At 33.0% G+C, this 23,902-nt stretch overlaps 1 long non-coding RNA gene across 1 annotated transcript in view; it reads right to left on the bottom strand.

The window, feature by feature from the left end:
* Positions 1-17,849: 17,849 nt before the first annotated feature.
* LOC142332352 (uncharacterized) overlaps positions 17,850-23,902 on the bottom strand; it is a 30,457-nt gene continuing 24,404 nt past the window's right edge. The window contains exon 3 of the long non-coding RNA XR_012758269.1: positions 17,850-19,932. This is a non-coding gene — a long non-coding RNA (uncharacterized LOC142332352). The remainder of the gene's footprint in view (positions 19,933-23,902) is intronic.

Below are 23,902 nucleotides of genomic sequence, written 5' to 3'. Positions count from 1 at the left end.
TGTAAATAATTAACTGCTCATTGTATCTTTTAAAAAATTTCCATATCATGAAATTATATTTATATTTTGAAGTTGTATCCTGTTTTTTCCATTACAGGACATTATACCCAAGTAGTTTACAGTTAGTTAACAAGTTAGTTAGTTGCCAGCGAGTGGTGGCACGTTGCCCTTTTATTCAGAGGTCACGGGTTCAAATTCCGGTCAAGCATGGCATTTTCATATGCGCTACAAATCATTCATATCATTCTCTGAAACAACACCTAACAGTGATCCCAGAGGTTTTAAAAAAAAATTTAGTTTACATATGACCAGGTGCATAGATGAATATACAAATACACAATTATTTACAAATTCAAATATACACTTTTTGACCACATCATAAATTAAAAAATCCTCACCAGGAAATGGCAGCAATTAATTAAAATTACAATAAGATTAATTAACAATACAAAGGAAGTTAATAAAAAAGTATTACAATAAATTTTGGTTTGGTTTCTATTAAACACATCTGCCTAATGTTTTGCAATAACTTTCATTACCAAACATTATAAATAATAACAGTATAAATTAAAAGAATAATTCTTTTATGTATTTTTTAATTTTAATTATTTTTTATATTATTCTAACAAGCGTAAAATGTGTGAATGATTAATGTTATTTTTAAAATTTAAAGTATAAATTTGAAGCAGAAAATTGTGGTTTAGTATTAATTAAACCTTTTGGTATCCAATCTTTTGTATCATTCTGACACAGTTAACTCCCAAATATGTTTTCTGGTTTTTATAAAACTTTATAGAATGGCTGCTTGCTAGAAAATAGATCAACATATTTGTAACATTTTCATAAAATTTCCATTTTGAAATGGTGGCTGAGGTCTTTTTTAAACAGGGACTATGGAGTGTGGTGTTGGGGGGGGCTGAAAAAGTTTTCTTCATTTGTAGTTTAGGCTCTGCTCCAAGCATATCCAACACTTTCAACACTTACATGAACGACACGTACAGAGTGGGCAGAAATTAACTTCTTAATGAAAATTGTTTGTAACCTTTTATTACTTAACTAACTTTCTCGAAAAAAAACACATTTTGTTCCTTGCAATGGTAGAATTGCTAAGCATTGCTAAATTTCCACATAAGCATCACCATTATCCATCAGTTTCCATAAACGGATGGGGATGTTTGCAAAAGATTTCTGCAGATAATCCAACGATGTTTCCAACAACTAGGTGAATTCGCTCCTCCAATTCATCAAGAATTTTTGGTTTTGTGCGATAAACTTCCTCTTCCGCCCACCGCAAAAACAAAAAGTCGCAGGGTGTTACGTTAGGACTACTTGCTGGCCACTCAAGGGGGCTCTGACGTCTCAACCAGTGTCTTAGAAGTTGGGTGTTGAGCCACACGCAAACAGCACTTGTCAACCAACATTAACCATTAACCATTGTCAAGAAACATTCATTTTTCCGTATCTAAGATTCAACACCCTCACAGATTACTTCCATAACTATATTATAAGAGAACGAAAACCAATAAATATTTAACCAATGTCAAGAAACATTGACTCTTCCGTATATCAGATTACGCTTAACTTTCAAGGATCTCAAAGATTACTTCTATAACTATCTTTTAGACAGCGAAAGCCGTTATAAATTTAACCAATGACAAGAAAATCTCAAACTTCCTTATCGCAGATTACACTTTCCTTTTTCCTGTTTAGCCTCCGGTAACTACCGTTTAGATAATTCTTCAGAGGATGAATGAGAATGATATGTATGAGTGTAAATGAAGTGTATTCTTGTACATTCTCAGTTCAACCATTCCTGAGATGTGTGGGTAATTGAAACCCAACCACCAAAGAACACCGGTATCCAGGATCTAGTATTCTATCAGATTAACTTTTCTTTTTTTTTTTCTTATTCACTCTACTCCCCTGGGCCGGTTCGACTGGTTGGTATTGCGCCACCCAGGGGAGTGTCTGGTAAACTCTAACGAGCCTCTCCGCCTACCAGCTGAACGTCCGGCATGGCAGGTTGGCTCGCCGGTGTCAGCTCTTTTGAGTGATTTTCTGTTTGCCCATTTGGAAACCACGACATACCTCGAATAGCCGTAACGTGGAACCGGGTCTTTTCTTACTCTTCTTCTTCATCAGAACCTATCTAAACCCTTGGAGTCCTCAGTGGATCATTGAGAACGACACACCTCAGTGTACCGTCTCTCACCACTGAGGATGTCCACCCTACCCTATTCTACACTAGTAACCTAGTCGCCTTTCATCTATATCCTTCTCTGTTAATACTGCTACTATAAATTCCGTAACCTTCTTCCAGTTTATTTTGCTCCTCAACATGTGCTCTAGGACCTCTGCTGGGCTCATACCTATTATGCCACAGTTCCTCCTTTTAATTGCCCACCTCTCGCAGCAGAAAAATGTGTGTTCTGCATTGTCAATTCTCTCACAGTACATACATTCTGGACATGGCCTTCTTCCAACACGATGGAGGTACTCATTGAAATTGCCATGACCTGTAAAAAACTGCGTGATATGATAATTTAACTCACCATGTTTCTTGTCTAACCATAGTGCAAGATCTGGAATCAGCTCCTTGGAAACCGTGCGTCTGGCTGGTCCATCCTCCTGCCATCTATGTCTATCTTTTTCTTCATTTGCTTTGAGGCCTTGCGCCCTCTCGACTCTATTTAGGGCCATTAAGTCTATTGGTGGCACCCCAGACAACACGCACAACGCCTCATAGGAGACCGTCCTGTAAACTGAAACAACCCCCAGCAACAGCCTCCTATGAGTACTAACCAGTCTGTTCAATTTCTTTTAACCCTGACTGAGTGCCACCACACTGGTACTGCATATAACATCATGGATGTCATTGTGGACGCTATCGCCCTTCGCTTAGAGGGTCTTGGAGCTCTCTGCGAAGACATTATTATATTCAAATTCTTAGTCATCTGTTCACCTTTGGCACATATGTCTATTATATGCTGGGTGAACCGGCAATTCCTCTCATAAGTCACACCCAGGTATTTAATCTTTTCGACCTCTGTTATTTGTTGGTTTCCAATTTGGATGGCCGGACGGTCTAAAATCCTCTTCCCTGTGAACATAATATATTTACATTTTTCTATTGCCAGCTGGAGTCCCCTCTCTTTCAACCAATTATCTATCGTCCGTAACGTGTTGTTAGCACTCTCTTGTACATCGACATTTGTTTTACCCTTGATGAGTATCGCCAGGTCATCGGCATAGGCAATTACTTGTACCCCCATCCTGATAGTCTAGTCTTAATATCCCATCGAAGGCCATTATCCAGAGCAAGGGTCCCAGTACAGACCCCTGTGGCACACCGCCATAAATATTGAAACGTAGGCACTCACTCTGCGTCTCCACCAAGCATTCTCTATTTAAGAGGTATTCCCCTACCTGCCTTCTTAAATACGGACTGATACCTTTTTCCACTAATGCCCTATTTATTGATTCCCACTTGATAGAACCGAATGCATTATTTACATCTAAAGCTATGAATAGGGGAATACGCCTCGTTCTCCATGTGCTGCTCCTAGTATCCTTAGCCCAGTCGATCACCTTTGTCGCCGCCTGTATCGTCGAACGACCCTTCATGAATCCAAATTGATTTCCACTAATGCCTATTCCTTCCTCAAGTTCCTTAAAGATTCGGCCAGCGAGCATCTTCTCCACTACCTTCGCCATGGTATTTAAAAGACTCAATGGTCTGTATAAAGGTTCTCTATTGTCATTTGTGCCTTTTGGGAAGAACACCACCCTAGATTCCTTCCAGATTCCTGGAAATGTCTTGTTTTCTAATCCATGGCTGGCAACATCAAGCATTTCATAAGGAATTCTCTTTATCAGCCCTTTAAGGAGTGCCGCTGGAATTCCGTCTGGACCCGGGCTCTTCCTATTACCCAGTTGTGCTACAGCCAAGTGCAGTTCAGAGAACGTGAACCGTCTGGGTTCGCAATCTATAACATTTCCGGCAGTTTCTACTCTACCGGGGAATAGCTCATTAATTTGTTGTTCTACCTGCTCATTATTTAATATGGGCAGACACCTTCCAAATCGCTTAGTGATTATTTTGTATGCCTGTCCCCAGGGGTCTCCGTCTAACTCCTCGCAGAGTCTGTGCCATTGTTTTTTCTTAGACATACGAATAGCTTTGTTTAAGGCCTGTCTGGTCTCTTTAAGAGACCCTTGTTTAAGCGCTCTGGCTTATAAAGTACGAGACGGCATCAAAGTACAAGTACGAGGAGGCATAGAGATGCCTCCTCGTACTCCTGTCCGCCTCGCATTCTGAGTCTCTGCTTCCTTCTTCTGCGCGATTGTAGGAGCCCTCTCAGTGTTTCAATCTCCATATTCCACCAATACACTGAGTGTCTATTAGCTCTTCTGTGAGCTACTCTGCCCATTTCTTCAGGGCAACTGGAGTCAGATTCTCTATGTTGATAATCCTTTCGGCCGTTCTATCGATTATGATCTCAATCTGTTCCGTTGTAAAACTACTATAGGGCATTTTCTCTCTAGTCACATAGTCTGAGCCTTTTATGGTAATCATAATGGCATGATGGTCACTCGCCACATCATGTGGTAACACTTGCCAGTCCCAGTGTTCCCTACTCCATCTATCGTCTATGATTGTTAAGTCCAAGACTGACGAGGGTCCTTTTGCCTCATATGTAGGGGTGCCATCATTTACACAATGACAGCTAATTGCCCCCATCATATCCGTAAGGATCTCACCTCTGCGATTGGTGTATGCGCTTCCTGCTGCAATCGCTTTACTATTGAAATCACCTAGAATAATGACTTTCTTCCTAGCGTTATTTACTACTCCTTGTATTATGTCTAGTCTTCTAGTAAATTCATGTATGTCACAGTTTGGAGACACATAGGCACCAATCACTAGTGTTGAATCCGACTCCACCGCCAACATGCCTCCAGATCTGGACATCAATCTCCATGCTATCCTGATTGAATTTATTGAATTTACTTAATTGGTTTATGTTATATAGGCTTTAAAATTCAAAATGGATACAGTAAATACAGTGAGAGGGCAACATTAAGTTCAGAATTTGATACTGATAAGTGAATGTTTGTTGGCATTGGTTTATATTATACAGGCGAAAGCCTGAATAATATATGAAGCAATTAAAATTCAAAATGGATAATGTATGATAGGTGAATATTTGTTGGCATTGGTTCATATTATACAGGCTTTCAAATTCAAAATGTTAATAGTAAATGTTAATAGTGAGAGGGCAACATATAGTGCAGAATTTGATACTGAGAGGTGAATGCATGTTGGCATTGGTTTATATTATATAGGCTTTAAAATTCAAAATGGATACAGTAAACACAGTGAGAGGCCAACATTTAGTTCAGGATTTGATAGTGGTAGTTGAATGTACGTTGGCATTGGTTCATATTATATCGGATTTCAAATTCAAAATGGATATACTAAACACAGTAGAGGGCAACATTAAGTTCAGAATTTGATACTGAGAGGTGAGTGTTTGTTTGCATTGGTTCATATTATACAGCCTTTCAAATTCAAAATGGATACAGTAAACACAGTGAGAGGGCAACAATTAGTGCAGAATTTGATACTGATATGTGAATGTGTGTTGGCATTGGTTCATATTATATAGGATTTAAAATCAAAATGGATACAGTTAACACAGTGAGAGGGCAACATTAAGTTCAGAATTTGATACTGATAGGTGATTGTATGTTGGGATTAGTTTATATTATATCGGCTTTCAAATTCAAAATAGATATAGTGAACACAGTGAGAGGGCAACATAAAGTGCAGAATTTGATACTGATAGGTGATTGCATGTTGACATTGGTTCACATTATATAAGCTTTCAAATTCATATTGGATGTAGTAATCACATTAAAAACAAATAATCTATTCAAATTTAACATCTTTAATTTTTTAATAAGGATATGATTTCATTAGAAACACGCTTCTGTTTCCAGCATCATATTCACCCAAAAGATTGTACAATCTAACTACCAATTTGTTTGGATATTCCCAATATAAATAGACTTCAGAATAGTGGCCGCCTATAAGACGGTGTCCAGGGAGGCGGTTGAGGTGATTGCTAGATTCCTCTCTCTAGACTTGATGATAATGCGGCGTAGCAGAACTGGGGAACTGTGAACACTCCCATTAGAGGAAGGAAGCATTCTGATTAAGAACTAGAAGAAGAGAACGCACAACCATGGCAAGAACGGTGAGATCGGGCCACGAAGTGTAGGTGGACCCACCGCCTTATTGTTGACATCAGGGGGGTTTGCTGGAGGACCCAAGGTGCGCAGTTTTGAGTTAACGCAATTCTTGGGTCATGGGGGATTCGGGTCTTATTTGTATAGATTCAGGCTCGATCAATCTGAAAATTGTCTGAAGAGGGAGGTGGAAGAGACCCCCTCAACATGTTTTTTTTTGTGTCTGCGATTCACTGTAGAGCGTATAGAGATGCTCGGCAACCTGTGACGTGAGCATATGTTTCACCCTGAAGATATCCTATGAGTCCTATTATAAGGCGAGGCACAGTGGAAGACTGTGGAAAGATTTGTGAGAATGGTCATGAGAAAGCTCCAATTATATGAGGAGTCCAGCAGAGGAGAATGGCGCGGGGGGCAGACTGGTGCTTGGATGAGTGCCTAGCGGGCAGGGGGCCCGCTAGGGACTCATACCCACACGTACATGTGGGTATGCCTGGGTGCGATGAGGCCGTAGACACATACTATATAGTATGTGTGTATGGCCATAGTATGTGTCTATATATATATATATATATATATAAATAGACTGGACTGTAATTAAATTGTGCATGCAGTAGTCCGATACCGCTAAAAGATGTAGATGGTGTTTTTATATGATGAAACAGATCTATCTGTTCTTTTTGGAGGAAAAAACTTTCTAATCACTTCATTATATTTAAAAGATTTATTCGTTTTTATGGTGGCAACATCGTCAAGTGTGCACCAGTATGATTTAACATACCTTTTGAAGTTTGGATATCAGATGTATGAACTTTTTGTAGATCTGGATTTTTAAAAACTAATAACTGTAAAAGACCTGGTGTAGCTAAATAGATTATATCAACTAAATAAATATTAAATATCTGCTCGCGACAAAATCATCCATAAAAATGGGTGTAATTTATTTAAAATTTAAAGTTGAAGCGGAAGAGAATTTTAAGCCTAATACAGTCGCATATTGTTTATTAATTTACAATAATATAGTTAGTTATATACTCTCTCCCTTGATCCCTTTTTCCGTTTATCCAACTGAGTTTTTTAAACACTAAACTAACCTGTGGTACATTGAGATGTTGTACTATACAATCCCTTAAGATTTACCCTAAATTTACAAAGAAGTATGATTAGCTCACAGAAGAAAGTAACTGAATACAACTTCACTTCTAAATTTCTTAAGGAAGCTCATCATGGGATACTTTTATCATGAGATTGATTTTGCAACTTCAAGTGCCAAATATCTCATGTAATGTTGCCAATAACGATGGTCAACATGATTTTTGACTCACGAGTACCAATAGGTGTATTTAATGCAGTTCTTTATCCTGTTTTCAAATATGTATTCGTAATTTCTCCATTACCTACAGCTTCTTTGTTATTTTAATTTTTTTAAATATTAAAAAAAAATTTTTTTGTCAATTGTCAACTAAAAGATCATAGAAAATTATAAATATGATGGAACCAAATGAGCTAACTCTAATAGTAGTGTTGCTATTGTTGTGTAGATTTAGACGTGTATAAATATGTACAAATGTTATCTAGTGCAGCGTAGTCATCGGAACAATGAGATAGTAGTGAACCAGTAAACATGTCATTGTAAGTGCTTTGTGTGTTTGAATTATTGTGTATTACATATTTACAATTTTATTTCTTTTAATTAGTCGTTAGTTACAAAATGTCTAGAGTTTTTTAAATCATTTAACTTCTTTTTTTATGGATGTGGTGAAGTAATGCTCTAGTCCCATAGGCGAAACACTTACTCTGTTACTTAAAGTGTAATGAACTTTATTTTGGGTGTAAAGTCAAGACCAAACAAGGGCCCGGATCCCATATATCTGTTGTTTATCATGTTCTAGGCTTCTCACTGTGTGGAAAAATGCCACATGCGATTGTTAAATTTACTAAAATTACTCTTTTGACTAAATGATTTCTTACAAAAATTACAAGTGAATTTCTTCTCAACTGTATTAGTAGAGATATGTGTTTTTAAATTACTCCGTCGAATAAATATTTTTTAGGAAAATTATATGTTACGTTTTTTGACAACATGAATAGATAAGTGTGACTCTAAAGTAGATCTCTGAGTGAAAGACTCCTTACAAAAAACACATATGTGATAGGAAGATGACAAGATATATATGATATTCCTTTCTCTAACCGGTTTTTCTGTAATTTGCAAGCAATTTTTTTTTTAAAGAAAAAGTGTTGAAAACATCATATTCTTCATTGATGACATAATCACAAATGCACTTATATTTTAATTTATTGCAAACCACACATTTTGATCTCTATAAACTACTTTCAGTTATTCATTCCTCCACATTATCGATAACTTCTTCAATAAGATCCTAAAAAAAAAAAACTGTTAAGTTAAAAATCTATCGTAAAATTTTGTTATTTTTAATAATTCCAACTACAAATTGGCAACTTATACTTTAATATTAAATATCTTATGTTTATATTTAAGCAAGCACAATATGTTTGTTTCAATTTATCAAAAATAAAAATTTCATTAGTATTACCAGTTAAAATACGGAGGACAAAATGTAACACAATCAAACTATACGCTACATAGCGCAGAAATTAAAACTGGTCAGTCAACAGGCAATTTCATAATGCCGAATAAAAGAACAAAATTTAAAAAAATTACTGTAGTTTAATTCTGTTAATATTAACTGAAAATAGAACCCTGGCAATAAGTGTAGATATTTTCCAAACTCATCCCCAGATTAAGATATTGGTCATTACATTTGTTCTTAAAACATCAAAGACAGAGAAGAGTAATAAGATCGGTTTATCATTTTTATTAGATATTAATTTACTGGAAGAATTGAATGAAATGAAAAATAAGAGAAAACAGGCTTAGTACTGGATGGGTGAGTCCAGTAAATAATGAAAGAATTACATACTGAAGGTCCAAAATTATATTAATTGACCATGAAGATGTCAAACAAATTATTTTAATTTCTCTTTAATACCTTCTGATGCACAAAAATGAGAGTGCCATGAGAAAAGCAGTGTATGATGAGATAAAACTTGAAATAATTGTATGTTATTTATCTACAAGATTGAGCTATACATTTCTAGAGAAATGTTATCATGTTTCTAAATCACATATATTCAGATACATATCACAAGTTTTTAATGCAATTTATAACCTGCTGAGGAATAATTTCTTAATTAAAAAGTTCTTAAATTTGTTCTGATTTTAAGAGAACTCTATGAGCAACAACGTTAGATCATTAAAAACATAACAAAAGTAACATGTAGCAATGACATTTGGTGTTAGCTAGTGAACATCACTTCAGGTCAATTGTGGATTTGTTGTAGTATAAAAGCAACAGTTCATTGTGTCAAGGTTTGGGAAAAACTCTTGCCCAATTTTGGCCAGACAATGTGATAAAACAGTAGAATAGCATCTTAGCATGTAATTAACACCTGAGATCCAAATTCAATAACACATCATTTAAAAAAAATTAGTTGTTTATGAAGTTACTTATTTTTCTTTAACAGTCAACATTGATCAAATTTTGAGTAGTGATGAAAGCATCTCTATATAAATAAATTCTATAAATTTCATTGTTAAGATCTCTAAAAATGAAAGGGCCTTGGTCCAAGAGTGAAAGAAGCGTGTATTATTTACGTGTCGTAAGTATATTAATATAACTACATATAACATATGTGTATGTCTACATACTACATCTGTCATATTATGCTAATCGATAAGTATCAACTCTGGCGTTTTTCAGTAGGATGCTTGTGTGACAGAGTTATAACTAGAGTCAGATTAGGACACACCTTTTTGACACGCGTTCTTCTAATATTTGATGGCAGACAGCCTTATTTTATGTTACTGGCATCTTAACTGTTGAATTATCTTTTTACATCTGAAAATTTTTTGATTCTGTAAAAATTAAATTTTCTTCTTTTATACAACTGAATTGGCTTCCATTAATACTTAAGAAAACTTGCAATAATCTTTGTTTAATTTAGCATCTATACCCATTACATACCACATAATTATAATTATACCATTATAATTTAGTCTATATACCCAGTGAATACTTTTCTTATGAAAAATATTGTATCATTTTTGGTAATAAAAAATGATGACCTCTACTGTTATTGTCTACTCATGTAAATTTTTTGGAGATTTAGAAATTCATTTATACCATAAACTGTGGTTTTCATGTGGTGTTAGTTATATAAATCTACACTATTTGTATAACAAGTCATTTCAATACGTAACTGACACAGGTTAATGTATTAAAACCCGCTTTGATATATAACAAGTCTTAAATTATTTTTAACAAAATAGTTAGCTCCAAGCTGTTGACTTCATCAGATTTTACGTTTCAGTAATATTTCATTTAACATGCTTATTTTAAGGTATAGTTTTGTAATAGAATATTAATATTACTTAATATTTTTTGCAGATTATGGATGCACAAACTAGTGATTCAGTTTTGGAAGAAAATCCATTATCCTTGCCCATTAAAAAAGAAGAAATGCAGGAATCAGTGCAAGAAGAACATTTTTTTGTACATCTTTCAAAGACAGATGATCGTCTGACAATATTTAAACAAGTAAGCTATTTTCTTCTTTACCTTGTTTTAAGTTAAAAACATAAAACCTAGTTATTGTAAGAATTTTTATTTATTCTATTCATTATGATATTTTTATTTACATTTTGTAGCCCACATATCATCATTTTGCATTTATGTCTAGCTTGAGATATTTTGGTTTATGGTGTAAAAAACATTTTAGTAGAGTATAGGGCGATAAATAACTTTAACAGATTGCATTAACATTTAATCAACAATACGTAACAAATAAAATACAGTGAGCAGGTGCCTCACGCCTAAAATGAAGGTGACTAACATAGTCATTTTATACCCACATTTAACATTGTTTATAAAAATGTTTTAGAGTACTTGCCATATGAACCTAGTTTAGTTTGTTAGAGAAGCTTTGTTATAGGTTTCGATAATCCTTATTCTATGGCATTTTTGTTTCCAAACAAGGTTGATGTGTTTTTTTTATATTTACACCAACAACCTGTTTCTTTTCCAAACCATTTAGATAGTGGTTAAGATTGTTTTTCTATTGATCTATTAATTTACTGCCAATGCCTACAATATTTCACTTTTCTGGAACTGTCGTGTGTGATTATATATTGAAAGGTTCCAGTTGAATATTATTATAGAAGTACTCAAATGGATGAGTTATTTCTATGAAAACCAGTTTGTTTTATCATTGTAAGAAAAATAGATATATTTTTAATGCATGTTAATTATATAAAGATAATAAATTATTATTGTTATTATTAATATTACTTTATGTTTTGCTGCAGAGTATGGATGCACAAACTGATAGTTCATTTTTTGATAAAGATCCATTATCTTCCAGTATTAAACAAGAAATCAAACATGAAACAGTGGGAACAGAACATTTGATTTTTCCTGTTGCTATGACAGATGATAAACCGACAACATCTAGACAAGTAAGATATTTTCATTTACTTTTTGATGGTTTACCTAATATTTAGCATTCTTGTTTAACACTGGATATTTTGACTAAAACTTAAAAAAGTGATACCAAACTGTATGTGAAATGATAAAAAAGTATATATAGGATTGTATGATTGACAAGTCACTCCTGAAAACTCATTGCTTTTGAGTAAGAATATTCATTCCGTGCAAGGTTTTATATAAGGTTTTTGTTTTTTTCTTCATAGTGCCAAAATATACTGTTCATCACACAACAAACCTACTGAAATGCAGTTGATATATTCTTGCAAGTAAATTTATAATCTTTTCACAGAAACCATTTTTATAAAGAACATTGTTGTCCTCAGAGAAACTACTTCATTGTTTCTCTTATGGTACTGTAAATGTGGCACAGCCAGAAGAAATTGTTTGTTTACCTCCCAACAGACAGCATGTTGCATTATTGCTGTTGAAACATCCACAAAATATAGAAATGAATAAATGTAAGAAATATTGTACTTCTAAATACTTCATGTATAGTTTTAGGTGTGGTATTTATGTGTTTTCTGAGGGTTCCTTGGGATTTTTAATGTGGTTTTATGCGATTTCTCTTCGGTTTATCAGTACTCGTTGATTAGAATCTTTTTTTCATGTGTATTAAATTATAATCGGTAATTATAATAAAATGATTATTCAGTAGTAATATGACTATTGCATGATATAAATCTGAAAATTAGTAGAATATATTGAAATGCTACTATTTTTTAGCAAAAAAAACATGCCTTTTTGAAGCCATGGAGGTTATCGGCTTCCTCAATACAAAGTTAATTTCTTCTAATTTCTTTTCACAGAGAATTGAATTCATATTTAAATGGTAGTATAAAGTAAAATTTGTGCTTAAATAGTTGGCAGCTCACAAACATCCACTAGAAACTGTAGAAACCATCCCCAGTATTGAATTCACTTTGCACAGTCTCTGGCCAATAACTTTTGAATTGCTTTTTATGGGAAAAGACTGTGCTTATTACAAATTGCCTTGTTGCAGTTGTTTTTCTGTTAAGCTAACTTTGCACGGATTTGTTAAGACCACATCACATAGTAGTCGATACCTCTTCATCAAGTACTTATGGTCTACCACTTCACTCATATTTCTTTACTGATCCAATCTCCCCAAAGTCTTCGATTAGTGTTCTTACGCTATATCGACCACTATACCTGGAAATCTAATAAAATACTAATCTTTCACAGTCTGTATATACTCCTTATGCTTATGAAGATGTGTTAAATGAGAAATATTCATTGTTCAGTGTGCACATGGAAAGACAGACTCAATCGTTTAAATGTAATGAACAAACAGTGACAGGAAAGAATCATATCTTCTTTAGTTGAGGGGTCATATTCTTGTCGCAACATCCTGATCGAGTCGTGGAAGCTAACTGCATTCAATACAGAATTACAAACCTTTGAGAAAACATTACTCATATTAACACAGAATAAAATCCCTCAACCTATAATCACATTTATGTAGTTACTTTTCGAATGCACTGGTTTATGAACTTCCTGTTAGAGCTCGCGCTTTAGAATGGTATATTTTCATCAAGTTAGATGGTGAATATTTTTTCTAAAAAGATGCTAATCTTGTTACTCAATATTTTGTTACCAAAATAGCTGTGAAAAAAATATGTGTGGCTTTGTGTGAGTATTAAAGGGTGAGAAAAAAGTCTCCTTCTTTAAAAATTGACCATAGAATGCAAACAACTTAGTGATTGATTTGCCCTGTTAAACAATTTTAGAGATCTTAGCAATGAAATTTATATAATTTATTTATAAAAAGATGCTTTCATCATTACTCGAAATTTGATCAATATTGACTGTTGAAGAAAAATAAGTAACTTCATATTCAAATAATTTTTTCTAAATGATGTGTAATTGCATTTAGATCTCAGGTGTTAATTACATGCTAAGATGCTATTGTACTGTTTTATCACATTGTTTGGCCAAAATTGTGCAAGAATTGTTCCCAAACATTGACACAATGAACTGTAGCTTTATATTGCAACAACTCCACAATTGACCTGAAATGATGTTCACTTTTTTTTGGCTTAAGTCACTTGACTGGTTTGCTGTAGCTCTCCAAGTTTCCGTATGTAGTGCTAGTCATTTCATTTCGGTATACTCCCTACATCCTACATTCCTTACAATTTGTTTTACATATGCCAAACGTTGCCTGCCTACACAATTTTTTCCTTCTACCTGTACGTCAAATATTAAAGCGACTATTCCAGGTATTCTTAATATGTGGCCTATAAGTCTGTCTCTTCTTTTAGCTATATTTTTCCAAATGCTTCTTTCTTCATCTATTTGCCGCAACACCTCTTCATTTGTCACTTTATCCACCCATTTGATTTTTAATATTCTCCTATAGCACCCCATTTCAAAAGCTACTTATCTTTTCTTCTCAGATACTCCAATTGTCAAAGTTTCATTTCCATATAAAGCGACACTCCAAATGTATACTATAAAAAAATTTTTCCTGAAATTTATATTAATTTTTAATGTAAACAAATTATATTTCTGACGAAGGCTCGTTTCCCCTGTGCTATTTAGCATTTTATGTTGCTCCTGCTTCGTCAATTTTTAGTAATTCTACTACCCAAATAACAAAATTCTTCTACCTCCATAATCTTTTCTCCTACTATTTTCACATTCAGTGGTCCATCTTCGTTATTTTTACTACAATTCATTTCTTTCGTTTTGTTCTTGTTTATTTTCATGCAGTATTTCTTGCATAGGACTTCATCCGTGCCGTTCATTGTTTCTTCAAAATCCTTTTTATTTTGAGCTAGAATTACTATATCATCAGCAAATCGTAGCATCTTTATATTTTCACCTTGTACTGTTATTGAAACGTAACTGGGATAGGGAGCATCCTTGGCGGACTCCCTTTCTTATTACTGCTTATTTCTTATTTTCTTCCATTATTATTGTTGCTGTTTGGTTCCTGTAAATATTAGCAATCATTCTTCTATCTCTGTATTTGAACCCTAATTTTTTAAATTGCTGAACATTTTATTCCAGTCTACGTTATCGAATGGCTTTTCTAATAAATGCCAAGTATGTTAGTTTTTTTTCTTTAATCTTTCTTCTACTATTAATCTAAGGCCTAAAATTGCGTCAATTTCCTATCCCTTCAATCCCTATACTTTTCCTGAAACCAAATTGGTCTTCTCCTAACTAACTAATTGGTCTTCCACTCTCCTCTCAATTCGTCTGTACAGAATTCTTAAGTTTTTTGGTGCATGACTAGTTAAGCTAATTGTTCTGTATTCTTCACATTTATCTGCTCCTGCTTTCTTTGGTATCGTGACTATAACACTTTTTTTGAAGTCTGAAGGAACTTCCCCTTTTCCATAAATATTACACACCAGTGTGTATAATCTATCAATCGCTTCCTCACCTGCACTGCGCAGTAATTCTACTGGTATCCCGTCTATTCCAGGAGCCTTTCTGCCATTCAAATATCTTAATGCATTCTTAAATTCAGATCTCAGTATTTTTTCTTCCCTTTTATTCTCTTCAACTTCCTCTTCTTCCTCTGTAACAATTTTCTAATTCATTTCCTCCGTATAACTGTTCAATATATCCCACCCACCTATCGACTTTACCTTTCATATTATAAATCGGTGTACCATCTTTGTTTAACACTTATTGGATTTTAATTTATGTACCCCAAAATTTTCCTTAACTCTCCTCCTGTATGCTCCATCTATTTTACCAATGTTCATTTCCTTTTCCACTTCTGAATACGTTTCTTTAATCCATTCTTCTTTCGCTAGTTTGCAATTCCTGTTTGTTGTATTTCTTAATTGTCTATAGTTCCTTTTTACTTTCTTCATCACTAGCATTCGTATATTTTCTACGTTCATCCATCAGCTGCAATATATCATCTGAAACCAAGGATTTCTACCAGTTCTCTTTGTTCCACCTAAGTTCGCTTCTGCTGATTTAAGAATTTCCTTTTTAACATTCACCCATTTGTGATGTCCTTTTCAAAAATCTTCTTACCTACTCTTCATCAAGCTTCTCTAAATTCCACAGATTCATCTGACTCCTTTTCTTCAGGTTTTTAAACCCCAATCTACATGTCATTATCACCAAATTATGGTCGCTATCAATGTCTGCTCCAGGGTAAGTTTTGCAGTCGGTGAGTTGATTTCTAAATCTTTGCTTAACCATGATATAATCTATCTGATACCTTGCAGTATCGCTTTGCTTTTTCCGTGTGTATATTCTTCTACTATGATTTTTAAACTGGATGTTGGCAACTACTAAATTATACTTTGTGTAAAACTCTATAAGTCGGTCCCCTCTTTCATTCCTTTTGCCCAGCCCGTATTCACTCACTATATTTCCTTCCTTGCCTTTTCCAATGCTTGCATTCAGGTCTCCTATCTGTTATTAAATTTTCATCTCCTTTTATGTATTTAATTGCTTTGTCAATTTCTTTGTATACACACTACTTCATCATCATCGTGGCACTCTCATTTTTGTGTATCAGAATGTATTAAAGCAAAATTAAAATTCTTTGTTTGACATTTTCATGATCTATTAATATAATTTAGGATCTTCAGTATATAATTCTTTCATTATTAACTTGACTCACCCATCCAGTACTAACCTGTTTTCTCTTATTTTTCACTTCATTCAATTCTTCCAGTGGATGAATATCAATCAAAATTATAAACTGATCTTATTACTCTTCTGTGTGTTTGATTTTTTAAGAACAAATGTAATGACCAATATCTTAATATTTGGGTGAGTTTGGAAAATATCTACACTTATTGCCAGGTTTCTATTTTCAGTTAATATTAACAGAACTAAACTACAGTAATTTTTTTTTTAATTTGTTTTTTTTTATTCGGCATTATGAAACTGCCTGTTGACTGACCACTTTTAGTTTCTGCGCTATGTAGCGTACAGTTTCATTGTGTTACATTTTGTTACAACTGCTAATACAAACGAAATTTTTATTTTTGCTACTCTGAAACAAACATATTGTGCTTGCTTAAATATGAACATAAGATAGTTGGAATTATTAAAAATAACAAATTTTTCCGATAGACTTTTAACTTAATAGTTACATATTTTTTTTTAGGATCTTATTGAAGAAGTTATTGATGATGTGTTGGAAAGAATTACTGAAAGTAGTTTTCAGAGATCAAAATGTGTGGTTTGCAATGAATTAAAATATAAGTGCATATGTGATAATTCCAGCGATGAAGAATATGATTTTCAACACTTTTTCTTTTAAAGAAAAGTGCTTGCAAATTACAGAAAAACCAGTTAGAGAAAGGAATGTCATATATTCTCATCTTCCTATTCACACATGTGTTTTTTGTAAGGAGTCTTTCACTCAGAGATCTACATTAGAGTCACACTTATCTATTCATGTTGTCAAAACAAACTTAAAATGTAATTTTTCTAAAAAAACGTTTATTCGACACAGTAAGTTAAAAACACATATCTCTACTAATAGAGATGAGAAAAAATACACTTGTAATTTTTGTAAGAAAACATTTAGGCACAGCAGTAGTTTAAAAAGACATCTCTCTATTCATACTGGTGAGAAGAAATTCACTTGTAATTTTTGTAAGAAATCATTTAGACATAACAGTAGTTTAAAAAGACATCTCTCTATTCCTACTGGTGAGAAGAAATTCACTTGTAATTTTTGTAAAAAAACATTTAGTTGTAAGAGTAATTTATTAAGACATCTCTCTATTCATACTGCTGAGAAGAACTTCACTTGTAATCTTTGTAAGAAAACATTTAGACACAGCAGTAGTTTAAAAATACATCTCTCTATTCATACTGCTGAGAAGAACTTCACTTGTAATCTTTGTAGGAAAACATTTAATCGAAAGCATAATTTAAAAATACACCTTTCTATTCATATTGGTTAGAAAAATATTACATGTAATTTTTATCTAAAACATTTTATTGCATATACACTATTATTAAAACTAATTATTTTATACATAAGATGATTTGAAATGATTTATATAATGTATGTATAATTCTTTTAATAAAAAAACTTTTTAATAACTTGTTTATTAAATGATTCATATTTCCTTGTTTTCAGTTTGTCTTAAGAAATATGGAGACATGTAGGACAAAATTGTGAATACATTTATGGTTATTGAAAATTAACATTTTGAGACCACATGCAACATTTTAAACCCTACACTATAGAACCTCTATGGTTTCTGTTCACCGACCTTTTGGTGTTTGACTTTTGGTTTTCACAGACCGTTTTTGAAACTAATTTAACACCATTCAGGTGTTGTTGCAGAGACTGAAAAAAAATCGATTATTCTGATAAGTAGAAATAATGATAATAAAGTTAGATTTCTAAAAATCTTTATAATTAATGCTTTTTATTTTTAACGGGCTGATAAACTGCATTTGAAACACCGAAACACAAAATTTGAGTTTAATAATATTAACTTATTTATCTGAGTATTGAGAGAATGAAATAACCCCTCCCCATCGTTTACGCAAAACATTTCATGGGATAAACCGTTTTAAATAGTTCTAGGTATGTCAAAATGAATAAACAGAATTGTCACACGGTTATTATTGCTTGACTTGCAGTAAATAGTTTATGTTCAGCTTATGGTTTTTTGAGAAAAATATAATACATACAGATACACACCAATTTAAAGTTATTTTATATAAGACATATGCATTTGAAAAGCAGATAATAATTAAATAATATTAAAGCCTTTTGCTTTAACGTGATTATAATTTATTTTAAACAAAAAATTTTGCAGCAAGATGTTCTAATAAAATGTTATTACAAAAATTTATTTTTATTGAAATTCCTTAAATTGTATTCATAACAATCTATAGACAATCAGGAAAATGTATTGGGATTTGGGAAAAGGTTTCATACTACTCTTCTGATAGATTATTTCGGGATCGAAAATATTCTTTAAAGATTAATCAATACAAAACTGTATTATTAATTTTAGCTATAACATAAAAAAATTTGTTTTTATTGTATAAAATTAGGGTATTTTTAAAAACTGAGAAAAATAGTAATAAAATTCTTTAATTTTTCCTGAAAAAATTTTAGAAAACATTTTTTTTTTCATTTATCTTAAAAATATAGTTTTATTTTATATTTAGTTAATCCTGTTTCTAACTTACTAGAAATTGTATAACTCGTTGAAAGGAGTCCATTTAAGTGATGCTTTAACAATCTTTATGACTGTAACGTATATGAAACATCTGGTAGAGTAATGCCAATTTGTATACCCAGTCCATGAAGCGCTGAATACATCATCTACTTTTGAACGGCATTGTCATGCTGATACGTGAAAGTACACTGCTCACAATGGTACACCATTGTGAGTGAGAGACTAAAATACCACAAACTGTGTGCGAGATGGATTCCCAAGATGCTGTCCGAGCATCACAAATAATGAGAATGGACGCCTCCCTAATGTTTCTCCAGCACTACCACAATGAAGGAGAAGATTTTTTGAACAAAATTGTCACAGGGGACGAGACATGGTCCATTTCGAAACTGAAGAAACAAAAGAACAATCCAAACAGTGGATGCATTCTCCTTCTCTCAGTAAACCAAAGAAGTTCAAGCGAGCCTTCTTCAACAGAAAGTGTATGGCTACTGTGTTCTGGCCCCAGAATGGAGTTCTCTTGGTGGAATTCATGGAACGTGGTACGACCATCACTGCGTGACTTTTCAACGTTTACAAAGGGCGATTCAGAATAAGCAGAGAGGAATGTTGTCATCAGGCATTGTCTTTCTCCATGACAATGGTCGGCCGCACACTGCAGCTGTAACAAAGAAGCTCCTGCAGCAATGTCGTCGGGAATTGTTTGATCACCCACCATACAGCCCGGACTTGGCTCCATCCGATTTTCACCTCTTTACTCACATAAAACGCTGGCTAGGAGGACAACATTTTGGCACAGACATCGAGCTGCAGACCACCGTAGAAACATGGCTGAAAACACAGGCGGCTCCGTTCTATGACGAGGGTGTCGGAAAGTTGGTACCTTGCTACGACAAATGTCTAAATTGGAGTGGCAACTATGTAGAGAAATAGCGTAACCATGTAAGTTTTCCCTGTTAAAAAAAAAAACAAAAATTATTACAATAACGATCTACAATCTCTTATCAATAAAATATTGTTACCTGTTATCCCCATCTTCAGGAGAAAATAGAAAGAATTGAGTGAAAAAACACATCTATAATGATGGTTCATTGCAAGTAAAAAAAAAAAATCAGTTATTTTCCCATTATAAATAAATAAAAAAATTATTGTGCTTTAATGAGCAAAGATTGTTTAATATGCTCAATTTACAATGTATGAACAGAATTGTGCCTTTCATATGAACGATGTAAACAAACAAATCGATTTCAACTTTAGATGACGGAGATAACATTTAACGAATCAATCTTTTTTTTAACTAATATTTCTTCTGCTACCTCTTTAGGCTATGTATCGATGGCATATAGACCCACAGTCCGATCTAATTGTAATCTTACGTACCAATCAATTTACTGTTAAAGCTAAATATTTAAAACTTATATTTAGGTATAAAATAAATAATAGGGTACATAGGCATACTAGGAACAGACTTTCCTTTTATCACTAGACTGATTTGCCGCTAACAACTCTTCTCTTAGCTGTACGATTACCGATGTGGTCGATGTCTGTACACCGTTATGGTCACAAGCATGAATTTAGCCGATGGCAGGATCTACCTTCACAAAAACAGACATTGTTGGCTATAGTTGAATGAATCGACTGATTCCTGTACATTCAGTCCAGCAGTATGGGTTATGCCATAAGCGTCACCCTTAATGACAGACCGTTTTTCTCTTGACTATGTTACTGACTAGCATCCAACAGTGTTTATTTAAACGAGTTAATTAAATCTTGTATTCTGATCGTTATATAATAATACATTATATACATCGTTATGCTACTCCGTGGATTATAAAAAAGGAACTACTTCAGAATTTGCCTGTATAGACCAAGGAGAACTGTGGTAAAACCTTGATCACAGCAGCATTACAAAATCATAATTCTTAAAAAAAAAAAAAAAAAGTGATTAAACAATATATATAAAATTTTTTTTTTTTTGAAAATTCAAATATTGACCACTGTGCTAATTAAATTTTTTAAAAAATAAACACACCACCAAAATACAGTAACAAAAAACCTAAAAAAGTGGAGTTATGTTATTACAAATTTTGTGGTTGGCCGGCACGAGTGGTAGCGTCTCTGCCTTTCATCCGGAGGTCGCAGGATCGAATCCCGGTTAGGCATGTCATTTCCACACACGCTACAAATCATTCATCTCATCCTCTGAAGCAATACTTAGCGATGGATCCGGATGTTAAAAAAAAAATTGTGGTAGGGTGTTTATGTTTTCTAAATTTTTAAGATTTTATTTCTTTGTTATTTGTTTGATGTAATTATAGAATTGTGTTCAGACTGATGATGCGGGATCCGGCAAAAATTGGGTATTGTTTTTTTAGGTTTTTTGTTACTGTGTTTTGGTGGTTAAGTTGTTATCTTTGAATATGTAAATATATATATATATATATAGATATACAATTTATTTTTTATGACTGCGTAAGAAAATTTTAGTCAGTCCATTATCCAAGTCTCTTCAATGGGACTATTTGGGCCTTACAGTCCTCCCACAACTTTTTTAATATGTTCCATTCTTTGTGTCCTTTCTAGTGTTAGAAATATTTGTGTGTATTTTTCTTGTGAGTGTGAAGCAAGTGTTTCTCTTGTTTAATGTTATCTTATCCGTGGTGTCTTCTGGTGCATGGCCAATTTCCTTCAGATCCTCTCTTATTTCTCTGATTCATCTGCATCCTGTCTTGATGTTTTTCAAGTCGAGATTGTAATGTACTGGAACTTTCTTGAAGTCTTGAATCTTCTGATTCAAGAAGATTCAGATAATAAGATTAGAAGATAATAAATTGTAAATTGCAAAAAATTATCAAACATTTCAAATGATATTATTTTATTAATGAATATTATTTTGTTAATTATGATTCTGACCATCTAAAAATATTGTGCTGTTGCCTACTGTAAGGTATTTCTATGCAATTTATTGAAATTATTAATTTATATTGTTCAAGCTGTATCTTTCTTCTACCCGCAATAAAGATATATAAATGACTTAAGTATTTATTGTTTCTCCATAATTAATTTTAGTGTTCTATTATAATTTTATCTTATAACAACATAGTGTATATTCAAATTTGATCGTATTGAGAATTCATGTTAACTGTGTCTCGATTTGTTTTGAATTTTTAATGTTTACTGTATATATTTTTTGTTTTTAATTAAACGTAAATGTCTTTTTTCTTTTCCTTTTTTTGAAAGCATTTGTATTATTTTTAAATTTATCCATTAGGATGAATCGATTACATTTATTACCGAATTACAGTCGAATTCATTATAATTGGCTTCTATAAAAATAAAAATTATAAATAAAATTATTGAATATAATGAATGCTACAATAAAAAATATGTTAATTCCTGAATTTAAAAATCATAAAATTTGTTTACAAACATAACAAATGCCTAATTATTATTCAGAACTAATCCATTAGTGAAAGAAAAACTCTATAGAATTTTTAGATTTCTTAGTTCTAGTTTATAAACTGGGACAGAAACTGTAATGTTGCAAAGAAAGAAACTGAGGGATAATATGTAATATGGAACAAAAGAACTAAAATATTAAAGGGTTCAGAAAGAATTTTAACTTATTTTCCAAATGATTATTACACTGAGCAATAAATATACTAAACGCAATTGAGTTTACTTGTTTCTTACTACTAATAATGACTTCTAATTAAAAATATAAGTACTGTATTTCTTTGATTTTGTTTTTGTCAGAATTATGAAAAATCATTTTAATATAATGATTTTTTATCCTGTTAGTAGTACTGCAAAAGAAACTTCTTTAACCCTTGCATTACCAAGCAGGGTATTCTGAATAATCTAGGTTTACTTTTTCCTATAATAATTTTATCCGAAGACATACATAGTTGTGTTTCATGATTTTAATCTAAAATGATTGATATTGTATTCACACTTGTGAGTGACCAATGTTTATGATTTTTGTAGGTATTATTGACAGGATACATTGGAGGGATTGTGAGACTACCCTGCTTGGTATGGAAAGTCTTATCTTCTTATTTGTCAAAAATGACAACTGATAATTTTTTCACCGGTTTTCCCTTGGCTGCTCAACTACTAAAATGAAACATGATACTGGTTGGCATCCAGCGTTCCAGTAAGAAAGAGATACTGAAGGAATTTTTGCCTGACCGAAAAAAAGAAGTTCATTCTGTAATGTTTCGTCTCACAAATGACTCGATTGTAGTTTCCTATGTTCCAAAAAGGAGAAAATCGGTGATCTTACTCTCTACCCAGCAGCATGAGAGGCAAGTGAATGGTGAAGAAAGTGAATACAAACCTGAACCACAAATTGCTTTCTACAGCATTATGTAGTGTTCAAAAATATAATATAATACGAATAAAAGCAAGGTCTGATTTATGGCCATAAAAATGAAAACAGGAAGTTGATGTAGATGAAGTTGAATGTTAAAAGTCATTAGTGCTGTATATTTGTAATACTGACTGTTCTAACGACAATATTGAATTAGACCAGAGAGGCAATGTCCTCTTCCCAGATGCATCAGTAAGCCATCTACAGTTTTGTACTGGCTATTCCTGGATTCCGGGAAATTCCATTCCTCCACTATCTTACTGGTAGTAAGGCGATGGGAAGTATAAGTAATTTTACACTATCTATGCCACCCCCTCGCTGTTGGAATCCTTACATTACAAGGAGTGTCATAGGCTATAAAAATATGTATATATGTATGTATACTTATAAAAATATATTATTAGTGGAGATTTGCCAGTTGGGAGTACAAACTTTAATGAACTGTGAGCCTCTATCACTGTGTTAGCTGGGTTTGAATTGAATGAATCAAATCAATCGAATGAATAAAATTACAAAAATAATAGAATTAAACTTACATAAAATAAAATAAT

The sequence above is a fragment of the Lycorma delicatula genome, chromosome 11, assembly GCF_047948215.1.
Source record: "Lycorma delicatula isolate Av1 chromosome 11, ASM4794821v1, whole genome shotgun sequence".
NCBI classification, from domain to species: Eukaryota; Metazoa; Arthropoda; class Insecta; order Hemiptera; family Fulgoridae; genus Lycorma; species Lycorma delicatula.
This window is presented reverse-complemented; position numbering and strand designations above follow the sequence as displayed.